This window comes from Pinus tabuliformis, chromosome 6 (assembly GCF_031772625.1).
Source record: "Pinus tabuliformis cultivar Carrire ecotype Pingquan chromosome 6, CPIR1, whole genome shotgun sequence".
NCBI lineage: Eukaryota > Viridiplantae > Streptophyta > Pinopsida > Pinales > Pinaceae > Pinus > Pinus tabuliformis.
In genome coordinates, this window is record NC_142292.1 from 25,969,212 (window position 1) to 25,994,631 (window position 25,420).

Sequence of the window (25,420 nt, forward strand, 5' to 3'; positions counted from 1 at the left end):
GTGCCACTTGGCCAAACTCGCCCAGCGCAGGTAGCCTTCTTTGCAGTTGACATTCAGCGCAGGTACACAGTGGAGCAGTTGACATTCAGCACAGATGCTCAGTGGAGCAGTTGACATGATCCAGAATTAGCTTGTTTTTGAGTGTTTTCAGGTGGAGAACTGATATTTAGTGCTGTGGTTTGCTGACCTTGTTCCTCTAGGGGCAGGAACAACATGTTTAGGGACTTTGGATCCCTTAGATTATTGACATTTCATGCTTCATGCTGTAAGGCACAAAAATATCTATAACACCACTTTGGCATAGTTCGGAATGAATCGTCGTAAAAAATTCGATTTGCCCTACAAACTGTGCAATTGCTGCAAAGATGCAGGGGTATGGAGATTCAGGATAGCCTCGACTTTAAGGGGATCCAAACGGATACCCTCTCGGGAGACGATGAACCCGAGAAGTCTACTTGACTCAACGCAGAAGACACACTTATGTGGATTAAGCCAGATGCGGTAGTGTTGACAATGGAGAAAGATTTCACGAAGGTGAGCCGGATGGTCCTGGCGTTTTGCTGAATGAGTTGGCAGATCATCTAGGTAAGGTTGCACAATGTGTCGAATATCATGGAATGCATAAGACATTGCACGTTGGAAGGTAGCACCGATGTTTTTCAAACCAAAAGGGAGATTTTTGTAGGCGAAAGTGCCCCACGGATAGATAAAGGCGGTCTTGTGCTGATCGGCGGGCGCAATATTAATCTGGTTATAACCAGAAAAACCGTCCATGAATGAATACATTTCACTCCCAGCACACTCATCAATGAGCTGATCAATGAAGGGTGTGGGGAAGTTATCTTTGGGACAGGCCCGGTTAATATCACGGTAATCAACATAGACTTTGATAGTGCCCTGTTTTTTAGTCACAGGGACAATATTGGAGACCCAATCTGTGAGTGGGATGGGGTAAATAAAACCAGCCTTAAGAAGCTTTTCAACTTCTGCTTTAATAGTTGCAGCCTTTCGGGGGTGCACGGGGCGTAGACACTACCGAACAGGCTTAGCACCCAGATACGTAGGTATCTCATGCACCACGATGCTAGGATCGATGCCGGGCATTTCTTCATAAGACCAAGCAAAGACATCACGGAATTCGTGAAAAAGATCAGTATAGAGCTGAATCTCCTCCAGAGTACAAGTTACTCCGACATGGATATGCTCGACGACCCCTGGTTTAACAGAGATGTGGATTGGCTGGGTTTACGTGATGTTTCCCATGTTCCTTTCAGAAGACACTAGATAAACTTGAACAGGTGTCTGAAGGGGTTGGGAGGGGAGACAAGGAGCAAACCGCTCAAGATAGGTAAGCATTTCCCGGTGGGCAGGGAGAAATGAGGAACGATGGTGATGATTGGACGAAGGGGGTTCCTTGAGAGACACTGTTTCGATAATGGCTTCATCAGAAGGAAATATTTCCTTTAGAGGGTCTGAGGAAGCGTTGTCTCCAAGCCAAGGGGGATGAGCGTACGAGTCAAGAGCTCTGCTCGAAGGAGCAGATTCAAAGGATGGAGCCGATGCAGTAACAATTTCGACATAGTTGAGCTCGCCAAGACTCAACGGCATCTCATCGCCCCATGAGTCTATCTAATCAGCGGGGGGAAGAACCCAAGGATTAGAGCGAACATAAATCATATTAATAGGAGAAATGTTGGGAGGTGGGAATGAAAAAACATCCATAATGGCAGGATCTTTAAAGAGTCCAGCTCCCACACTCTCACATGGGATGGAGGTATGCTCCACAAAGGTCACGTTGCCTTCGGAAAAGGAGGCGAAGAAAGACATCTGGTCTACTGTGACGATCTTCCCCTGATGAGGGAAACGAATGACACGAAATAGAGATGAAGCCACGGCTTGCATGGCATATGTCCAGCTTCGTCCTAGAAGGAGGTTGTAAGTAAGATTGGGATCAACAACTTCAACTTCCACTTTGATCGTCTTCCCTTCCAAAGTAATAGGAAAGCATTGGAGTATACCATAAGGGTGAAACTCTCTCCCATCAAAGGTTTCCAAGGTCGTAGGATGCTGGCTCAGAGTCGGAGAACCAATAGCCTTCCAACAAGCAACATACATTATGCAAGTTGAGGCACCTTCATCAATGACGGTACGATGAATCTTTTTAGAATTGATGATGACCTGGATGAGGAAGGCGATTTGGTGAGGCAGTCTCGGTATATGGCTCTTTAGGTCAAAAGTGATTAGATCCGAGTCAACCGGGTCAATGCCACCGATTGCCGATAGCAAGGACTTCCTTTGAGAGGGGCAACTCTGGAGAACTTTTAGAGCGGAGATAGCTAACGGAGCCTAGGCTAAGTCCTCAACGATGCTATAGTGCTGAGCAACACGAGCATTAGGGTTGTAAGAAGATTTCCGGAGTACACCTTTAGGAGGGGGTCAGATGGGCGTCTTAGTGCTTGGTCTCTCAATATGGAGCGGACTAGAACTGGACGGAGGAGCGCTAGAGGAGACCTCAGGCTCTTTCCCGGCAGGCGATGGATACCTTTTTGCCCGAGTACTAATGTGGATGGGAATCGTCCCAGCCATAAACACTTGAGAACCAAAGGGAGAAGAGGATTGAGATGGATCAGCCACCATTTGCGTTTGCTGTGAGGGAAAAGGCTCTTTGAGCACAACAGGAGTCTCGGGAGCACCTTTCAACAAATGACTAACTTCAGACCGCCTCGGGCAGTCTTTGGTATAGTGATCATCATCACAGATAAGGCAAGGATACTTGGGCTTGTGTTTGGCACCTTCCTCGGGTGGAAGTTTAGGGGAATCCTATTTGGGTTGATCAGCTTTATTCTTTTCTTTCCCCTTCTTTTTTCCTTTCGAGGCTTTATCCGTCGTGGCGGACTGGACGGCATTAACCTCGGAAGTGTTACCAGAATTGGATACAGCCTGAGAAGTATTTTCATTCAGAGCATTTGACTTTTGCTTCCCAGGGTTCGCGGAATATTTCTTAGCGAGCGGATTAACAGAACCAATGACGCCATCAACAGATGGTGTTGGCGGGGCTTTCGAAGTTCTGGGCCTTGGGGCATCAGGGAAATAATCATATAGCGTACCGGACTGGGAGTAAACCAAGTCAAGGTACTGAGCACGCACAATAGATTGCTCCTCAGTTACACATGCCCCCATAGCAATGTCCCGCGCTATCGGACCGACAAATGAGGTCGTGAACCAGTCGGTCAGAAGCTGATCAAGAATCTAAAACTTAATCAAACGGCGACGTCATCTCCATTCATGGATATGATCGGAGATATGCGTAGCCGTTGTTTGTTTCAAGGATGTCAGGAGGTGTGTGCCCATTTCATATCGAATCAACAACTGAAAATGAGTTAAAAATTCCATAGCCAACGAGTTTAAATCCTGAAAATATTCGCGAGCTAACTCAATATACCATTTAGCAGCAGAGCTAGTGAGGGTCCCTTGAAAAATGCGGAGCCGAATTGAATCATCAAACCACGAATTTGACAAACACCATAGATGATAAGTCATAACGTGGGCTTGGGGATCTTCTCCAGCTTTACCATCAAATTTGGGACAATCACCGGGAATCTTAATTGGAACCGATGGCCAATACGAATTATGAAGGATAGGATCATTTTTCAGTTTGGACACATCCGGTAACTCCAACGTTGCTAAAAAGGGTAACTGAGGGTTAAAATACATCTGAGGTTGTGGGTAGGAGGTAGCACCAGAGTTCTAGCCAACTGCTTGTTGCCTCCATTGATTCTGTTCGGACGGATTTGGCCCAAGAGTGTTCTGTTCGTAGGGATTTTTTCCATAGGGGTTATAGCTATAACTGGATGGATGACCCTGGATTTCCCCCCTAGCATTCCATTGATTACCAACTTGGCCTGCAGGAGCAACATATGGTTGCTGGTAATTTTGATAAGGACTCACCTGCAGTTGTTGATAATTTTGGTATGGAGAAAATTGGGTTTGCCCTTGGGATTGCTGGAAACCATAAGGTGGCTGGGCTCCAAACTGAGCCTGGGAGCCAGGCTGCGTTTGATCGACAGGTTGAGATTGAGATCCAACCTGCATTTGAAGACCGAATTGGGTCTGGAGCCCAGACTGGGGCTGAAAACCGGGTTGAGCTTGAGAAGCAACAATCATTTGAGTGCTCCGTTGAGCAAGCCTAGATGGATTTCCTTAAGAGAACTGAGGCTGAGCCACCTGGCCAGAAGGTTGACCTAGTTGAGATTGAGGTTGACCCATTTGCCCAGAAGGTTGAGCTTACTGGGTATTGGGTTGTCCTTGCACAACTGAGGGCTGTTCTAATGGACCAGATGGCTGAGCAGACTGGAAAATTGGTTGACCTGATTGGATTTGAGGCTGAACAACTTGTCCAGATGGTTGACCATACTGGACAATGGGTTGGCCTTGCTGAACGTAAGGCTGACCGACTTGCCCAGAAGGGTAGCCTTGCTGGACACCAGGTTGGCCTTGTTGCATGTAAGGTTGTCTCAGATTACTAGAAGGTTGCCTATAATGGGTAAAATATGAACCACGAGAGGCAGAAGGTTGTCCCTGGAAGGGTTGTCCTTGTGGGCCTCCAGGTTTCCCTGGATAAGGCTGTTCGTAATACTGCTGCCCATAGGAGGGTTGCATGTAAGACGACTGACCTTGATAAGGTGGTCCTTGAAAATTCGCAGGGGGTACTTGGCCACCATGATAACTGGTGGTACCCTAAGCAATAGATAATGGGACTGTAACCTCAACCGCAGGCTGAGAGAGTAAAGGTCTGGGGTAATAGATATGATCTCCTCAAGAATCGTAATAATGAAACGAATCTTGGGGGTCCGGATTCTGAAGAGCATGCAAATATTGATCGTATGCCCCCCCTGCTGGAATGGAACCAGAAGAAGGTGGGGCATTTAGTGTAGGATTGACAACTCCAGGTGTAGATGCCAACGGGCCACTATTTTCCGATCCGGACGAAGGTCCAGCAATAGTGGTCACAACTGAGGATGCAGTGACAACACCAAAAACAGGGGTTGAAGAGGCCACACAGACAGTTGGAATAGTCGGGACTGAAGTGACAGACACATTATGAATTTGAGGAATAAAAGACTCCGAGGTCGGAGTGATAGTGTGAGACCACATAGAACTCGTAAGGGAGGTCCTAGAACCCATAACATCCCTCAAAGCCTTATAGTGTAAAGGCAACATGACACCAAGAGGGTTTACACAGAAGGGTGTATTTTCCGTTGAGATAGGAATTTCACCACTCGTCACAATGGATTCTTCACTCGTAACGGGGGATGTGTCCTCCATGTCAAAAGAAGACATTGGGACCGGAACACTAAGAGGAGCATTGGGAATATCTTCTTCGGAAGGCTCCCAAACGGGGTTCTAGTGAATATCGTAAGTCTCGTCTTCTGGAGTGCGAGAGTTAATCGGTTGGATACTTGGAATACCAGGAGAGTATCACTAACAATCGGTATCTCAGGAGCAACAGAAGAGGGAGGCCCTTGGTCACTTGGAACGGGAGACGGGATCAGTGATTTCGCCAGGATGATGATTCAAAAACCCTAGGCAAAATAAAAAGAAAGAACCCTACTCAAGCTAACGCAAACAAGATCTACCAGGGTAAATGTGAACGTGGCCGAATAAATTTTAAGACACAGGAACAAAACTTGACCTTTTCATCTTTAAAGAGTTGAAAAAAGGACAAAAAGATGACTCTAGTCGCCTTTGAATATTTAATGAGCTTGAAGTGACAAGTGCTTAGATGGACCTTTTCTTTTAGGGAGTCCGAAAAGGAACGAAAATGACTACTCTGGAGAACTAGGCAAAAGGTTTACCAGACAAATCTGTAAAACTGCATATACACCTTGGCAGTCATATGAAAACCAAGGACTTTCCGTACGGCAATCAATCTTCTCGAATGCTATGTTTGGTGCGTTACGGTTTGTAAGGCGGCAGAAACGACTTCCTAAGGATAAAGGATGATAACCTAGTGGGGTCTCCCAACATATACTCGACGGTACATGGGAGCACAATTCCGTACTAGACCACTATTGAGTCACAAAAGTTGGAATCACCCAACCTTGAGAGGAAACAAAAGTGACTAGGTTTAATGACGTTGGAGCACGTCTCTAGCCTAGACCTCTAAATAGTGTGCGTTATGTTCCAATGCGTTGTTAGATTTATTCAATTCATTTTAGAGTTGATCTTGGATTATGTTTCAGTTTTCAGGCCTTACCATATGTATAAAAAAAATCCTAGGATGCAGCTAGAATGAATGAAAAATCCTTTTTCTTCAATGAACACCTACCTACGAGAGGGTAGAGAGATCATTCCCAAACCAAGAAAACCAAGACAACAAAGGCAGTCACTCAATGCATACAGACATCAATTCCTAAAGTGCACGGATACTACTAATGAGAGATTTAAACATTCGCTTTCCAATATGTAAACTTGAAATTCAAATTCATTTTCACTTTTGTATACTAAATGAATGCAACCTTTTTGATTTTGATGTCTTTAAATCTAGAAGAAACAAATAAGCAACAAGCAAGTGTGGAAAAAATCGGTTGATCCAAACAATTGTGATCTATGTTCGGTAGTGAAGAGAAATCGAATCAATGCCAAAGATTGGTTCAATAACAGTCACTAAACAATCAACCAAAAACAAGCAAAGGGGAAGGTTCAATCAAACCGACAAGAAGCTTGAGCAAACAAGCAACAAAGCCAAACTGATCCAAGAGACTTGAAACAATGAACTAGGTCACATAAGCAAAAAAAGCAAGATTCATTCAACAAAGCTCACGAAAGAGTGCCTTAACCATAAACAGTGAAAAACAAGCTACTAAGCAGGTGAGAAAAGCAAGGGACCAGCAGGACTGATGGACTCAGGAGGTAGAATTGAGAAAATCAATTCTACAGCAATCAGCGCGGGTAATACACAAGCAACAAGTGCTGATAAAGCACTAGCCGCAGCAACAGAGCGATGTCAGCGCGGAAGTACACGACTTTTCTGCGATGGTCAGATTCTCAGAACCGTTGCGACTGTGAGGCATAATTACGCGATGCACAGGATATTACAAAAGGGTGAGCGCGATGACAACGCGACTGTTAAATTCAAATCTGCAATGACTTTCAAAACAATGACAGGCGAACCAAAACTCCCAAATCAAAAGTAGTCAATTCTTCAATCAAATAGAGGTACTTCCCAAATCAAGCCAGGAAACTCAAGAGACTGATAACTAACCCCCAAACTTCAAAAGAGACCAAATCAAAAACCAAAAACAAGAGAAAACAAAGAAAGAATAAAGGTCAAGCTCCCTAGTGGAGTCGCCAATTTGTGATGCAGGAAAGTGTTCCCTCTATGGATAGAGGCAACCCCTCTGGCCCTAGAGTGGGTCTAGTCACAAACAAGGATAGATCAACAATAGCTTTCCTTAAACAGTCATAGTTGGAGGCCTACCTCAACCGGTGGTCGATGGAGTTTCGTTGCACTGCTCCAGCTTCCACTTCCTTCTCCTAATGAGTGATCAACCTGAGACAATGCAAAGGAAATACAACAAAGCACGTAACCAGAAAACAACAATGATTTATTTACTCACAAAGTCAAGAAGTCATGATCTATCAAGTAAATTACATACAAGACATAAGAAAACATCATTGATTATATTAATAATGAAATAAGAGTAAGCTTGCAACCAAAGTCTTGACGTCACAAGCCTTCTCAGAGGGATCCAGCCAGCATGTTCTTCAAGCATTCACTCTTTGAAGATGGATCTCCAAACATACAAGTCTCTCTCACTCATAAGTTTTACACAAGATTAAGGGCACTTCAATACCTTCCACAAGCTATCAACAATCCCACACTTGTCACACTCACACCAGCTATCTAGGAAACTCACGAACACTAACAACACTGCTCAATTAGCCAACTATCAAAAAATAGCAATGCATAGCCATGGTGAGAGTTTAAATAGGAGAAGGAGTCTCCATGAAAGGTGGAAGAGTGAGCTTATCCCAAAGGAAGGTAGTACAATTGATGGAACTGCCATGCCAGAGAAAGGAGGGCGATACAAACTATGCCAACGACCAGGTTTGGAGTCATCTGGAAGGCCGACTGTTGGAACAAATTCACCCAATCTGGATCGTCGTGGGGACATAACTGAGCTGTAGCGCTGACATCGCTAGTGAGCAACGTAGCTAGTCAGATCATCGCCAAAGACAACAAGTAACCTCACGCTGGAGCATGAAATTGGAACATCACGGGAATCAGATGTACTTCTGCGCTGGCAACACATCTGGACTGTTCATGAGCACCCTTTAGCGCGTATATTTAGTCCACAGACGCGATGAGGCAGATAACTTAGGAAAATGGGTTTTTGGGCAGCATCAGAGAGAGTTTGTTTAATATGAGCATGTTTGACTTAGACACATGACATAGTAGAAGGACTGGAGTGAAGACAATGACAAATTACTGTGTAACACTTACTGCTTTTCATTTTCCAGTGTCGGTGTATTTTGTAATCTGATCGATCCGTTGCCTAAGGTAACATAGACACACACCAGCACATGAGTCTATAATACCTACCTTCATTAATTAATTAATTGAGATCACTCACTAATGATTTTCAGATCAATAGTGGGGTTACAAATTATGTCTTTTCATGACCTTTACATTAAATGATATGTATGAAATATATAACAGAGACCAAATAGCTTAAACAAGACCATGGTAGTCATATGATCTGTATCATCAACAACATCTGTCAACAACATCCAGAGAAACAACCTGTATATGTCCCAAAATATCATCAACCTGCCTCAAAGTATGTCAGCATATACCAACTCATCCTCTTGATCTCATCAAGAACAACTTGCTACATTCCCTTATCATAACCTTCCATGAATCAACTAAGCATATGTCATATCTCCAAGCGGTAGCACAAAATCATGCACATCATATCATATGTATGTGAAAACACCATAGAAATCATTATCAAGAACTGCATGCTTTTTCCACAAGAACCTTCATTATATCATCACTAGGGAACATCCCATGTCATCAAACATGATAATAAACATATGTGAGTATCAACCTATCATTATAAAGTAAGAACTCATAATCATTGATTAGGTACCGAAGACTTCTAGAAATAATGCCAACAATGCTTTATTAGAAGCATACCATGTTCTCCCCTTGAACCTATTCCACCTGTTCATTATCAGATCTGATCATTGCATATGTCAGTAAGAGATATCAAAACATCATCATCAATCAGATATACATCAAGTTATTAACAAATTTATCAGGACCAATATATTTCCACATGTTATCAGTAGATTGTAACCATCATCAAACAGAGCAGATAATTGACAGAACCATAGCAGACCCCTTTTTCCTGAGTCTGGCCCACTGCTTTTCTTCAAACCAACATATACGCAACTGTGCCCACAGAAACCCACGTATATACACGACTATGCTTCATGAAACTTGCATATAACAACCTTTATCTAAAAAATCGGATTTAACAACAGGATGATGCAGCAACTACTCCCAGCTTTTGTTTGAGATATTCAAATGTCTCTCTTGGCAGTGGTTTAGTGAATATATCGGAAACCTATTCTTTGGAGGGAACATACTCCAATTTGGCCTTTTGTTCAAGCACTTGTTCACATAGAAAATGATATTTGATGGGTATGTGCTTGGTCTCGGAGTGCATGACTGGATTATTTGAAATACTGATGGCACTTGTATTATCACATAAAATGGAGATGGGTGGAGTACATGTGATCTGAATGTCTTGCAAGGTTTGCATAATCCAAAGTAATTGTGTGCAACAAGATGTAGCAGCCATGTATTCTGCTTCAGCTGTAGATAATGCAATTGAACTTTGTCTCTTGCTGAACTAAGACACTAACCTGGAACCCATATAGAATGCACCACGACTAGGGATTTTTCTGTCATCAACACTTCCTACCCAACTTACATCTGTGTATGCATGAAGTGTAAGATCCGTATCTCTAGGATAACATAATCCAAAGTTCTGTGTCCCTTTAAGATATTTGAAGATCCTTTTGACTGCCTGAAGGTGTGATTCCTTTGGATTTGCTTGGAATCTTCATACCGCATGCATGATGTCAGGTCGGGTACTTGTTAGATAAAGCAGAATGCCAATCATGGATCTGTAAGTTGGTTGATGTACTGCTGCTGATTCATCATTTGAGCTAAGACTGCATCTTGTTACCATTGGGTTACACACTGGTTTAGAATCTTCCATGATGTACCTTTTCAAGATCTGTTTGAGATATTTGGTTTGTGAAATAAAAATACCATCTTTATTCTGTTGAACTTGTAAACCAAGAAAATAGGTAAGCTCACCAAGCAATGACATTTCAAATTCTTGCTGCATTACTGAAGCAAAATTATGACTCATGGATTCTTCATTACTACCAAAAATGATATCATCAACATAAACAACAATTATTAGCAATTTATCAGTGTCAATCTTTGTATATAGATTTCTATCTGTTGATCCCTTTGAAAAACCCTGTTGGTGGAGATATTTGTTAAGACGATAATACCAGACCCTTGGAGATTGTTTTAGACCATAGAGAGCCTTTTTGAGTCTGCATACAAGTTTTGCATCATTTCCAAGAATGAATCTTTCTGGTTGCTCAATATAGACTTCTTCTTTTAATTCTCCATTAAGAAAGGCAGATTTTACATTCATTTGGTATACTTTGAATTTATGAAAACTAGAAAGAGCAAGAAACATCCTTATGGCTTCAAGTCTAGCAACAGATGCAAAAGTTTCTTCAAAATCTATACCTTCTTGTTGAGCATATCATTTACAAACAAGTCTGGCCTTATTTCGTATAACTTCTCCATTTTCATTCAACTTGTTTTGAATATCCATTTAGTTCCTATGATATTCTTATCATGAGGTATAGGAACTAATTCCCACGTACTATTCTTTTCAATTTTCTCAAGTTCTTCATTCATGGCTTTGACCCAACATTCATCTTTGCATGCTTCATTTACATTTTGAGGTTCGGTGGAAGATATTAATGCTAGATAGCTTGAGGCTTTTGTAATAGTTCTTCTTGTCTGCACACCTGCCTCTTTTTCCCCTAAAATTTGAGTTTCTGGATGATTTTTTTGAACATACCTAGACTGAGTCTTTTCTTCTACCGTTATCTCTTCTTCTGGTGCTTTATTGGTTTCTTCTTCAGAATCAGTGTGATTTGACGTGGGAAAATAATCCTCATCTTCTTCATAATCTTCGGTTTTTATCTGTTTTGAATTTTTGCATGCTTCATCAACCACAACATCAATACTTTCAATAATTTTACCAAGTATTTTATTATAACATTTGTATCCTTTACTTCGGAAAGAGTAACCAAGAAGAATACCTTCATCTGCTCTGGGTTCAAACTTACCAAGTTTTTCATCAGTGCTTTTGATGTAACATTTGTTCCAAAAACTTTGAAGTATTTTACGGTGGGAGTCTTACCATACCAAAGTTCATGTGGAGTTTGAGTGTTGTTTACCCAAACATTTGCTTGGTTGAGAATAGTGACGGCGGCGAACGCAACTTCACCCTAGAAGGTTGCAGGAGTTCTAGATTCATCTAGCATAGCTCGAGCCATTTGTTGAACAATTTTGTTCATTCTTTCTACCACTCCATTTTGCTGAGGAGTCCTTGTGGTGGAGAACTGCTTTTTTATTCCATGTTGTTCACAAAAGTCAAAGAATTCATCCGAGGTAAATTCCTCTCCTCGATCAGATCTGAGGCATTTGATTTTGCGATCTGATTCATTTTCAACCAAAGCTTTAAAGGCTTTGAACTTTTCAAATGCTTCATCTTTATGCTTTAGAAGACCTATCCAACACATTCTGGAAAAATCATCAATGAACAATATAAAGTATTCTTCTCCACGAGGTGACTTTTTCCTTGATGGTCCAGATAAATTAGTATGAACAAGTTCAAGAGGGTTATTAGCTGACCCTTCTTTTTCAATGAAGTGAGATCTGGTTTGCTTACCGAAGTGACATGGTTTGCATATTGTATTTTCAGGAATTCTTATATTTGGAAGATCACGAACAGCTTGGAATCTGCGTGCTTTTCTTATTTGAGAAAAACTTAGATGTCCCAATCTTCTGTGCCATAGCCAGTTTTTGTCATTTTTGCTTAGATAACACTGTTGTTGTCCTCCCTTGAGTATGTATAAGTTGTTTGGAGTTCTTGTACCTTTGATCACGGTTTCTCCTATATCAAGCTCACGAACAACACATTCGTTTGATTGAAACGCCAAAACATTTCCTTGATCACACATTTGACTGATACTCAACAGGTTATGCTTCAGACTATCAACATACAGAACATTCCCAACTTTAACTTTTTCTTTCAAGAAAATAGAGCCTTTAATTTTTATGACAACAGGAGTGTCGTTTCCAAATGAGACATTCTTTTCCTTTTCTAGGAAATTATATGAGTGTAGTTTTTCTTTGTCACGTGTCATGTGTTTTGAGCATCCACTGTCGATGTACCACTGGTTTTCTTGTCCTTCTGCATACAAGGCTATACCACATCTTTCTGTTTGTAGTTTTTTCTTTCTCCATATTTTGGGATTTAATGGAGTTTTCTCCTTTTGAGATATTTGCTGAAATTTACTCTTGCATTCAGATTCTTCATGGCCAAAGTTGTTATAGATTGAGCATTCTATTTCATTTTCAAGAAGAGAAAAGTTATTATAGGAACTTTTCTTGATACTTGTCACGTTCCTCTGATTTCGTGCTTCTCTAGTCATGATGGTTTTGTAAGCAATACATTGAGCAGCTTTGTGTCCAAAATTATGACATGAGAAACATTGACCATCGAAGAAGTTCCTGCGATTATCGAATCTATTGACCTGGTGATTGTAGTTTCTATTCATATTTGAAGCAAATTGAGTATGATTTACCTGAGGTTTGTTGTGACTTCTATTCATCCTTGAAGCAAATTGAGCCTGATTTACATGGTGATATGCTTTATGCCTTTGCTAACGATTGTCATATTGTTCACTATTCTTTGCTGCATCAAGATAGCTTTTAGTGGAGGTCGATGACTTCTGTGATTGAGGTGCTTCTTCAGTATATCCAAGACCTATCTTTATCATAGGAGAACGCTGCACTTTGATAATTTCATTTAAGGTTGCTGATCCTTTAGAAAATCTAAGATTGAGAGATTTTGTTTTCTCAAGATCCTTTCTTAGACCCACAATTTCACATTCTAGTTTTTCATTGTGTTTTTCTCTTTCAGCAAGTTGATATGTCAAGGTATATATAATCATATTCTTTTTTCTAAACAGATTTCGAGTTTAGAGATTTATTCATGAAGGTCATTTTCTTCTAAAGCATCCAAAAATTTATCATCTTCATAAGCCATTAGAAGTCTATAGTCATTACTATTTTCATCTTCATCACAATTTGATAATCCATCGCTATCTTCATGAGTATAGGAACTATTTTTACTTACACTTTGTTTTCTATTCCATTTTGCAGATTCCTTCCCTTTATCATATTTATCTTTATGAGGACATTTGATAGCATAATGCCCGACTCTACCACAAGCAAAACATTTGAAAGGTAGTTTACCTCTAAATCTTCCGGAACCCCGTTGAAGCTTCTTGACAAAGTTTACTTCATCTTCTTCTTCTAAAATACATCCTGATTCATTGATTTCTTCTTTTCCTTTTGTTGAAGCTTTAAATGTAGCTTCTCTCATATCTGATGGGCCTCCTTTTCTCATCTCAAAGGCAATTAAGATTCCGTGAAGCTGTGTCATAGTAATAGTCTGTAGATCCTGTTTTTCTTCTATGGCAGATACTTTTGATTCAAATTTAGCAGACAAGGATCTTAAAACTTTCTCAACTAAGGTAACTTCCTTTATCTCTTCACCCAAATTCTTCATGCAATTAACAACCTCATCTCTACATAAGAAATAACTAGCTATACTTTCATCATTGTGCATATTAAGAGTTTCATATTGAATTATGAGAGTTTGCAGTTTAGCACGTTTTACCTAAGATTCTCCTTCGTAGCTTAGAACGATTTTGTCCCATATTTCTTTGGCTGATTTGAGTTGCATAACTTTGACAAACTCTGATTGTGACAGACTTCCCAATAATGTATCAATAGCCCTGACATTGGTTTCATATTGCTTTTTACCTTCCGTATCTGTAGGAATTGTTGATAGAAATGTATATCCTCCTTCCACGATTTCCCAGACATTTGTTCCAATTGATTGAACATAGGCTGTGGTTCTTATCTTCCAATAAACAAAATTGCTCCCATCAAAGATTGGCGGTCTGATGGATCCTCTGCTTTCTTGATTACTCATGATGATGGATCTTCTTCCAAGTGATCAAGCTTCTTCTGAAGGACCTGCTCTGATACCAATTGTTGGAAATAATACTAAGAGGGGGGGTGAATCAGTATTAGTAACTCAATAATATTTCATTTCCACAGGCAGATGTGTATACGCTACTTTTGTTAAGGGAACTAGCGTGTACACGCGACTGTTATTAAAGCAACCAACATATATGCAGAGAAATTTTGGTTTATCCAATTTATCATGCATTGAACTTTAACCAGTATGTCAGATATTAATTAGATAGTGCATTAAGAGTAGAATAAAGCATTACACATAAGCATCACACATGAACACCAAGATATAAGGTGGAAACCCAATGTGGGTAAAAACCACCTGCTACTGTCGTCTCTGTCTTCTTTTAATAATAAGAAAAATTTGTTTACAATTTTGTACTGGTGCAGACTTGTACCAATACGCAGACTTCTACTTGCAGAAGGTTGCAACCTTCTCTCATTTTCCAGCTACTACTGGAAGGGAGTTACAACCCCCTAGCTCTTGTACTAGCCGATATGTTTGCTAGTATGTAGGTGCCGACCTACAGAAGGCTACGACGTTGTCTCTTCCTCCAGGGACCACGTTTCATAAATTTTTAGACTGGATCCATCAACAACATCATAACTGTGATTCAATCATCAAATACATCTGCATCAACCAATCACTTTTTGAACCAAACACAACCGAATCAATCAATCACTTTGAAAACCCATCAATCTGATCATTCAGAATATTGTCACCAGAATATAGTAACCAGAACCCAAACTAGAACTCAGAACTCTGCAACAGCAAATAGAAGCAACTAAAACATATTTTATAAGGTATACATTACTTCCATGTGTCAAACTTGTGTGTATACGTGATTTTCGCAAAGCCAACTAGTGTATACATTTGCAAATATTAATTCAGAATTCTGTAGCTATTTCGGACTTCAGTTATACCCAAATCATATCATTTACAGAATAATATATGCGTCAATATTCAGATCTAGAATATACATGAGCAAAAGCATATAATGATAGTTCATTTTACGCCTTAAGATCTTGATCCATCATTAGATCTAATCCCTCATCATCCGTTAAGGTTCATCCTTGGTTAAGATCTAGCAATGCACCATAACCCAATAACCTGCATACTAGATCTCACACTTCATCAGATATTCGATACTTGCACACCCTGGCCTAATGATCTTCTCCTCCTTTTATAGTTTTAGGCCTTTCTCAATACCATGGACCAAAACCACTTAGGACCAATACCTTGGACCAAATACCTAGGGTCAATACCTCGGACCAGATACCTTGGACCAATACCATGGATCAAAATACCATGAACCAAATACTTCGGACCAAAAACTTAGTTTTCCAAGGTATATGCGCTTTTCCTTCTGTAAAAGTGTGTGTGCATGTATACACAACTTGTATACAGTGAACCTGCGTGTATACGCAACTTGGTCAATGGTGAACCTGCACATACCTCTCTTTCTTCATTATGTGAAGACTGATCTGTAATTCTTTGCTGTTTACCTGCTATACTGTGATCTTTCATCTGAGTGAGTTGCCATCAAGGACAATCCCTATATCATAATGCCAACAATCTCCCCCTTTGGACTTGATGGGAAAAACCACACCAAGTCACTCTCCCTGTTTGACATCAAGGGCAAAGGGTCATGCTCCCCCTGAGTACATGCTGAAATCTCTGATATGCTGAAGTGTACTGATTGAGCTGCCATGATCGAGTCCATGCTCCTCTTGAGCACAAGCAAAGTCTGCAAAAATATTTTCTAAAATAAGAACATGACTTTATACCAATGATCTTCTTATCACCAATGACTCATACATATATCCATTTCCCAACCAAGTGGGGATATACCAAATTTGACTCATACACCCAACCAAGTGGGGATATACCAATTGTTTATACATGACAAAAACAAAAAACATTACATCATCCATCCCATGCATAGTGGGGTTACAAATTAGGTCTTTTCATGACCTTTACATTAAATGATATGCATGACATATATAACAGAGACCAAATAGTTTAAAAAAGACCATGATAGTCATATGATCTGTACCATCAACAACATTTGTCAACAGTATCCAGACCAACAACCTGTATATGTACCAAAATATCATCAACCTGTGTCAAAGTATATTGGCATATATCAACTCATTCTCTTGATCTCATCAAGATCAACTTGCTATGTTCTCTCATCATAACCTTCCGTGAATCAACTAAGCATATGTCATATCTCCAAGCGGTAGCACAAAATCATGCACATCATATCATATGTATGTGAAAACACCATAGACATCATTATCAAGAACTGCATGATTTTTCCACAAGAACCTTCATTATATCCTCACTAGGGAACATTCCATGTCATCAACCATGATAATCAACATATGTGAGTATCAACTTATCATCATAAAGTAAGAACTCATAATCATTGATTAGGTACCAAAGACTTCTAGAAATAATGCCAACAATGCTTTATTAGAAGTATACCATGTTCTCCCCCTGAACTTGTTCCACCTCTTCACTATCAGATCTGATCATTGCATATGTCAGTAAGAGATATCAAAACATCAGCATCAATCAGATATACATCGAGTTATCAAAAACTTTATGAGGACCAATATATTTCCACATGTTATCAGTAGATTGTAACCATCATCAAACAGAGCAGATAATTGACAGAACCATAGCAGACCCCTTTTTCCTGAGTCTGGCCCACTGCTTTTCTTCAAACCAACATATACGCGACTATGCCCATAGAAACCCGCGTATGTACACGACTACGCTTCATGAAACTCGCATATAACAACCTTTCTCTGAAAAATCGAATTTAACAACAGGATGATGCAACAACTACTCCCAGCTTTTATCTGAGATATTCAAATGTCTCTCTAAGCAGTGGTTTAGTGAATATATCAGCAACCTATTTTTTGCAGGGAACATACTCCAATTTGACCTTTTGTTCAAGCACTTTTTCACGTAGAAAATGATATTTGATGGGTATGTGCATGGTCTCAGAGTGCATGACTAGATTCTTTGAAATACTGATGGCACTTGTATTATCACATAGAATGGAGATGGGTGGAGTACATGTGATTTGAATGTCTTGCAAGGTTTACATAATCCAAAGTAGTTGTGTGCAGCAAGATGCAACAGCCACATATTCTGCTTCGGCTGTAGATAATGCAATTGAACTTTGTTTCTTGTTGAACTAAGACACTAACCTGGAACCCATATAGAATGCACCACCACTAGTGTTTTTTCTGTCATCAACATTTCCTGCCAAATCTGCATTTGTATATCTATGAAGTGTAAGATCTGTATCTCTAGGATACCATAATCCAAAGTTCTGTGTTCCTTTAAGATATTTGAAGATCCTTTTCATTGCCTGAAGGTGTGATTCCTTTAGATTTGCTTGGAATCTTCCTACTGCATGCATGATGTCAGGTTGGGTACCTGTTAGATAAAGCAGACTGCCAATCATGGATTTTTAAGTTGGTTGATGTACTGCTATAATTCATCATTTGAGCCAAGACTACATCCTGTTACCATTGGGTTACACACTGGTTTAGAATCTTCCATGCCGTAACTTTACAAGATCTGTTTGAGATATTTGGTTTGTGAAAGAAAAATACCATCTTTATTTTGTTGAACTTGTAAACCAAGAAAATAGGTAAGCTGACCAAGCAATGACATTTCAAATTCTTGTTGCATTACTCAAGAAAAACTTTGATTCATAGATTCTTCATTACTACCAAAAATGATATCATCAACATAAACAACAATTATTAACAATTTATCAGTGTCAATCTTTGTATATAGATCTATCTGCTGATTCCTTTGAAAAACCCTATTGGTGGAGATATTTGTCAAGGTGGTAATACCAGACCCTTGGAGCTTGTTTTAGAGCATATAGATCCTTTTTTAGTCCGCATACAAGTTTTACATCATTTCCAAGAATGAATCCTTCTGGTTGCTCAACATATACTTCTTCTTCTAAGTCTCCATTAAGAAAGGCATATTTTACATCCATTTGGTATACTTTGAATTTATGAAAACTAAAAAGAGAAAGAAACATCCTTATGGCTTCAAGTCTAGCAACAGGTGCAAAAGTTTCTTCAAAATCTATACCTTCTTGTTGAGCATATCCTTTACAAACAAGTCTGGTCTTTTTTCTAATAACTTCTCCATTTTCATTCAACTTGTTTTTGAATATCCATTTAGTTCCTATGATATTCTTATCATCAGGTCTAGGAACTAATTCCCAAATACTATTCTTTTCAATTTGCTCAAGTTATTCATTCAAGGCTTTGACCCAACATTCATCTTTGCATGCTTCATTTACATTTTGAGGTTTAGTGGAAGATAGTAGTACTAGATAGCTTGAGGTTTCTGTAATAGTTCTTCTTGTCTGCACACCTACCTCTTTTTCCCATAAAATTTGACTTTCTGGATGATTTTTTTGAACATACCTGGACGAAGTCTTTTCTTCTACCATTATCTCTTCTTTTGGTGCTTTATTGGTTTCTTCTTCAGAATCAGTGTGATTTGATGTGGGAAAATAATCCTCATCTTCTTCATAATCTTCGGTTTTTATTTGTTTTGGATTTTTGCATGCTTCATCAACCACAACATCAATACTTTCAATAATTTTCCCAAGTCTTTTATTATAACATTTGTATCCTTTACTTCGGGAAGAGTAACCAAGAAGAATACCTTCATCTGCTCTGGGTTCAAACTTATCAAGTTTTTCATCAGTGCTTTTGATGTAACATTTGCTTCAAAAAACTTTGAAGTATTTTACAGTAGGAGTCTTACCATACCAAAGTTCATGTGGAGTTTGAGTGTTGTTTACCCAAACATTTGCTTGGTTGAGAATAGTGATGACGGCAAATGCAGCTTCACCCCAGAAGGTTGCAGGAGTTCTAGATTCATCTAGCATAGCTTGAGCCATTTGTTGAACAATTCTGTTCATTCTTTCTACCACTCCATTTTTTTGAGGAGTCCTTGCGGTGGAGAACTGCCTTTTTATTCCATGTTGTTCACAAAAGTCAAAGAATTCATCTGAGGTAAATTCCCCTCCTCGATCAGATCTGAGGCATTTGATTTTATGATTTGATTCATTTTCAACCAAAGCTTTAAAGGCTTTGAACTTTTCAAATGCTTCATCTTTATGCTTTAGAAGACCTATCCAACACATTCTGGAAAAATCATCAATGAACAATATAAAGTATTCTTCTCCACGAGGTGACTTTTTCCTTTGTGGTTCACATAAATTAGTATGAACAAGTTAAAGAGGGTTATTAGTTGACCCTTCTTTTTCAATGAAGTGAGATCTGGTTTGCTTACCGAATTGACATGGTTTTCATATTGTATTTTTAGGAATTGTGATATTTGGAAGATCACAAATAGCTTGGAATTTGCATGCTTTTCTTATTTGAGGAAAACTTAGATGTCCCAATCTTCTGTGCCATAGCCAGTTTTTATCATTTTTGCTTAGATAGCACTGTTGTTGTCCTCCCTTGAGCATGTATAAGTTGTTTGGGGGATCTTGTACCTTTGATCATGGTTTCTCCTATATCAAGCTCATGAACAACACATCCGTTTGATTGAAACGCCACTTCATTTCCTTGATCACATATTTGACTGACACTCATCAGGTTATGCTTCAGACCATCAACATACAGAACATTCCTAGCTTTAACTTTTTCTTTCAAGAAAACAGAGCCTTTACCTTTTATGACAACATGAGTGTCGTTTCCAAATGAGACATTCTTTTCCTTTTCTAAGGCATTATATGAGTGTAGTTTTTCTTTGCCACCTGTCATGTGTTTTGAGAATCCACTGTCGATGTACCATTGGTTTTCTTGTCCTTCTGCATACAAGACTATACCACATGTTTTTGTTTGTGGTTCTTTCTTTCTCCATATTTTGGGCTTTAATGGAGTTTGCTCCTTTTGAGATATTTGCCAAAATTTACTCCTGCATTCAGATTCTTCATGGCCAAATTTGTTATATATTGAGCATTCTATTTCATTTTCAAGAAGAGAAAAGTTATTATAGGAACTTTTCTTGATCCCTGTCATGTTCCTTTGATTTCATGCTTCTCTAGTCATGATGGTTTTGTAAGCAACACATTGAGCAGCTTTGTGTCCAAAATTATGACATGAGAAACATTGACCATTGAAGAAGTTTCCGCGATTATCGAATCTATTGACCTGGTGATTGTAGTTTCTATTCATCTTTGAAGCAAATTGAGTATGATTTACTTGAGGTTTGTTGTAACTTCTGTTTGTCCTTGAAGCAAATTGAGCCTGATTTACATGGTGATCTGCTTTATGCCTTTGCTGACGATTGTCATATTGTTCACTGTTCTTTGCTGCATCAAGATAGCTTTTAGTGGAGGTCGACGACTTCTGTGATTGAGGTGCTTCTTCAGTATATCCAAGAATTGTCTTTATCATAGGAGAATGTTGCACTTTGATAATTTCATTTAAGGTTTCTGATCCTTTAGAAAATCTAAGATTGAGAGATTTTGTTTTCTCAAGATCCTTTCTTAGACCCACAATTTCACATTCTAGTTTTTCATTGTGTTTTTCTCTTTCAGCAAGTTGATATGTCAAGGTATCTATAATCATATTCTTTTCTTCTAAACAGATTTTGAGTTTAGAGATTTCTTCATGAAGGTCATCTTCTTCTAAAGCATCCAAAAATTTATCATCTTCATAAACCATTAGAAGTCTATAGTCATTACTATTTTCATCTTCATCACTATTTGATAATCCATCGCTATCTTCATGAGTATAGGAACTCTTTTTACTTACACTTTGTTTTCTATTCCATTTTTCAGATTCCTTCCATTTATCATATTTATCTTTATGAGGACATTTGACAACATAATGACCGACTCTACCACGGGCAAAACATTTGAAAGGTAGTTTACCTCTAAATCTTCCGGAACCCCGTTTAAGCTTCTTGACAAAGTTTACTTCATCTTCTTCTTCTGAAATATGTCCTGATTCATTGAGTTCTTCTTTTCCTTTTGCTGAAGCTTTAAATGCAGCTTCTCTAATATCTGATGGGCCTCCTTTTCTCATCTCAAAGGCAGTTAAGATTCCGTGAAGCTGTATCAGAGTAATAGTTTGTAGATCCTATTTTTCTTCTATGGCAGATACTTTTGATTCAAATTTAGCAGGCAAGGATCTTAAAACTTTCTCAACTAAGGTAACTTCCTTTATCTCTTCACCCAGATTATTCATGCAATTAACAACCTCATCTATACGTAAGAAGTAACTAGCTATACTTTCACCATTGTGCATCTTAAGAGTTTCATATTGAATTATGAGAGTTTGCAGTTTAGCACATTTTACCTAAGAGTCTTCTTCGTAGCTTAGAACGATTTTGTCCCATATTTCTTTGGCTGATTTGAGCTACATAACTTTGACAAACTCTGATTGTGACAGACTTCCCAATAATGTATTGATAGCCCTAACATTGGTTTCATATTGCTTTTTACCTTTTGTATCTGTAGGAATTGCTGATGGAAATGTATATCCTCCTTCCACGATTTCCCAAACATCTGTTCCAAGTGATTGAAGATAGGTTGTGGTTCTTATCTTCCAATAAACAAAGTTGCTCCCAATAAATATTGGTGCTCTGATGGATCCCCCGCTTTCTTGATTACTCATGATGATGGATCTTCCTCCAAGCGATCAAGCTTCTTCTGAAGGACTTGCTCTGATACCAATTGTTGGAAATAATACTGAGAGGGGGGGTGAATCAATATTAGTAACTCAATAATATTTCATTTCCATAGGCAGATTTGTATACGTTACTTTTGCTAAGTGAACCAGTGTGTACACGCCACTGTTATTAAAGGAACCAACGTATATGCAGAGAACTTTTGGTTTACCCAATTTATCATGCATTGAACTTTAACCAGTATGTTAGATATTAATTAGACAGTGCAGCAAAAGCAGAATAAAGCATTACACATAAGCATCACACGTGAACACCAAGATATAAGGTGGAAACCCAATGTGGGTAAAAACCACCTACTGCTGTCGTCCTTGTCTTCTTTTAATAATAAGAAAAATCTGTTTATAATTTTGTACTAGTGCAGAATTGTACCAGTACGCAGGCTTCTACTTGCAGAAGGCTGCAACCTTCTCTCGTTTTCCAGCTACTACTGGAAGAGATCTACAACACCCTAGCTCTTGTACTAGCCAATATGTTTGTTGGTACATAGGAGCTGACCTACAAAAGGCTACGACCTTCTCTCTTCCTTTAGGGATCATGTTTCATAAATTTTCAGACTGGATCCGTCAACGACATCATAACTGTAATTCAATCATCAAATACATCTGCATCAACCAATCACTTTTTGAACCGACCACAACCGAATCAATCAATCACTTTGACAACCCATCAATCTGATCATTTAGAATACTGTCACCAGAATATAGTAACCAGAACCCAAACCAGAACCCAGAAATCTACAACAGCAAACAGAAGAAACTAAAACATATTTTATAAGGTATACGCTACTTCCATGTGTCAAACCTGCGTGTATACACGCTTTTCGCAAAGCCAACCAGCGTATACATCTCCAAATATTAATGCAGAATTTTACAGCTATTGCAGACTTCAGTGATACCCAGATCATATCATTTACAGAATAATATATGTGTCAGTATTCAAATCTATAATATACATGAGCAAAAACATATAGTGATAGTTCATTTTATGCCTTAAGATCCTGATCAATCATTAGATCTAATCCCTCATCATCCGCTAAGGTTCATCCTTGGTTCAGATCCAGCAATGCACCATAACCCAATAACCTGCGTACTAGATCTCACACTTCATCAGATATTCGATACTTGCACACCCTAACCTAATGATCTCCTCCTCCTTTTATAGTTTTAGGCCTTTCTCATTACCATGGACCAAAACCACTTAGGACCAATACCTTGGACCAAATACCTAGGGTCAATATCTCAGACCAGATACCTTGGACCAATACCATGGATCCAAATACCATGAACCAAATACTTCGGACCAAAAACTTAGTTTTCCAAGGTATACACGCTTTTCCTTCTGTGAAGGTGCGTGTGTACATATATGCGACTTGTATACAATGAACTTGCATGTATACGCAACTTGGTCAATGGTGAACTTGCGTATACCTCTCTTCCTTCATTCTGTGAAGACTGATATGTAATTCTTTGCTGTTTACTTGCTATATTGTGATATTTCATCTGAGTGAGTTGCCATCAAGGACAATCCCTGTACCATAATGCCAATAGGCTCAAGTTCCAGTGCAAGTTCTTCGAGGACAGGTGCTGGTACAGGCACACCAGTGTCAGTTAGCAGACCTTCAGGTTCCCTAGACTGGGGGGTAAAGGATGAGGTTCCCTATGAGGAAACTTCTTTAGGGAAGAGGAGGCCCAAGTGGCTTTAAGACACCTTAAGGACACAAAGTTTGTTGGTCTTCCGAAGAGGGTGAACAGGGAGAGTGTGCCACTTGAGCGGTTTTGCTGTTATGTAAGCAAGACTACCGACATTATTGACTCTGAGCCTACTATCTATGAGGAGGTTTCTAGCCAGGAGCTATGGAGAGAGGCTGTGGTGGAAGAGTATGCCTCTATCATTAAGAAAATGTTTGGGAAGTGGTGCCTAGGCCTGAGGGCAAGTCAGTTGTGACTTCCAGGTGGTTCTAGAAGATAAAGAATGTTGCAGATGGAAGCATTGAGAAGTTCAAGGCGAGGTTTGTGACTAGAGGGTTCTCACAGATAGAGGGAGTTGACTATAATAAGACCTTCACTCTCGTAGCTTGGTACACTTCTATCCGATCCCTAATTTCTATTGCTGCAGAGATGGGTTGGCAGATCCATCAGATGGATGTGAAGACCACATTTCTGAATTGAGTTATAGAGGAGGTGGTGTATGTTGAACAACCACAGGGCTTTGAGGTACTTGGGCGAGAGACCCATGTATGCCGGTTGAGGCGAGCACTCTACGGACTTAAGCAAGCTCTGAGAGCTTGATATTCGAGGATTAATACTTGCAGCAGATGGGTTTCACAAAGAGTGATGCAGATCCAAACCTATACTACATTGTTATAGGGGATGATCTGCCCATTCTTGTGTTGTATGTTGATGACTTGTTCATTACTGGGGCAGAGAGAATGATTAGTGGTTGCATGGAGGATATTTCTATGGAGTTTGAGATGAAGGAAATTGGGCTGATGCATTACATTTTGGGGCTTGAGGTGTGGCAGGAGGAGGGGCATATCTTTCTGGGGTAGGGGCAGTATACTGTGGATGTGTTGAGCAGATTTCACAGGCAGACTGTAGACCCATGTCTACACCTATAATTACCAACTGGAAGAAGCTTCATGCTTCAGATTTTAGTTTGGTGGATCCAAGATTGAATAGGCAGCTTATTGGGTCCTTGATGTATTTGGTCGACACTGGGCCAAATATATGCTTTGCAATGAACACATTTATCCAGATCATGGTTGAGCTCAGGAAGGTGCACTAGGTAGCTGCAAAGCACATTCTTTGCTACATGCAGGGGACTTTTGATTATGGTCTGGATTATAGGCGGGGAGATGGAGTGAGGTTGGCAGGTTAAACGGATTCAGATTGAGCAGGCTGTGCTTCTGACAGGAAAAGAACTTTAGGGTGTTGCTTTAGATTGGGTTCAACAGTTGTGTCATTGTTCAGTCGAAAGCAAAAGTCAGTTGCTTTGAGCTCTTCTGAGGTTGAGTGTATGGCTGCTAGTCAGGCTAGTTGTGAGGTCATTTGGCTTCGCAAGTTGTTGTGAGGCCATTCAGATTCACAAGTTGTCGTATGGCCTATTTGATCAGGAGTTGAGACCGATGATTATTCATTGTGATAATCAGAGTTGCATTAAACTCACAGAGAATCCAGTGTTTCATGACAAGTCAAAACACACTGACATCAGATATC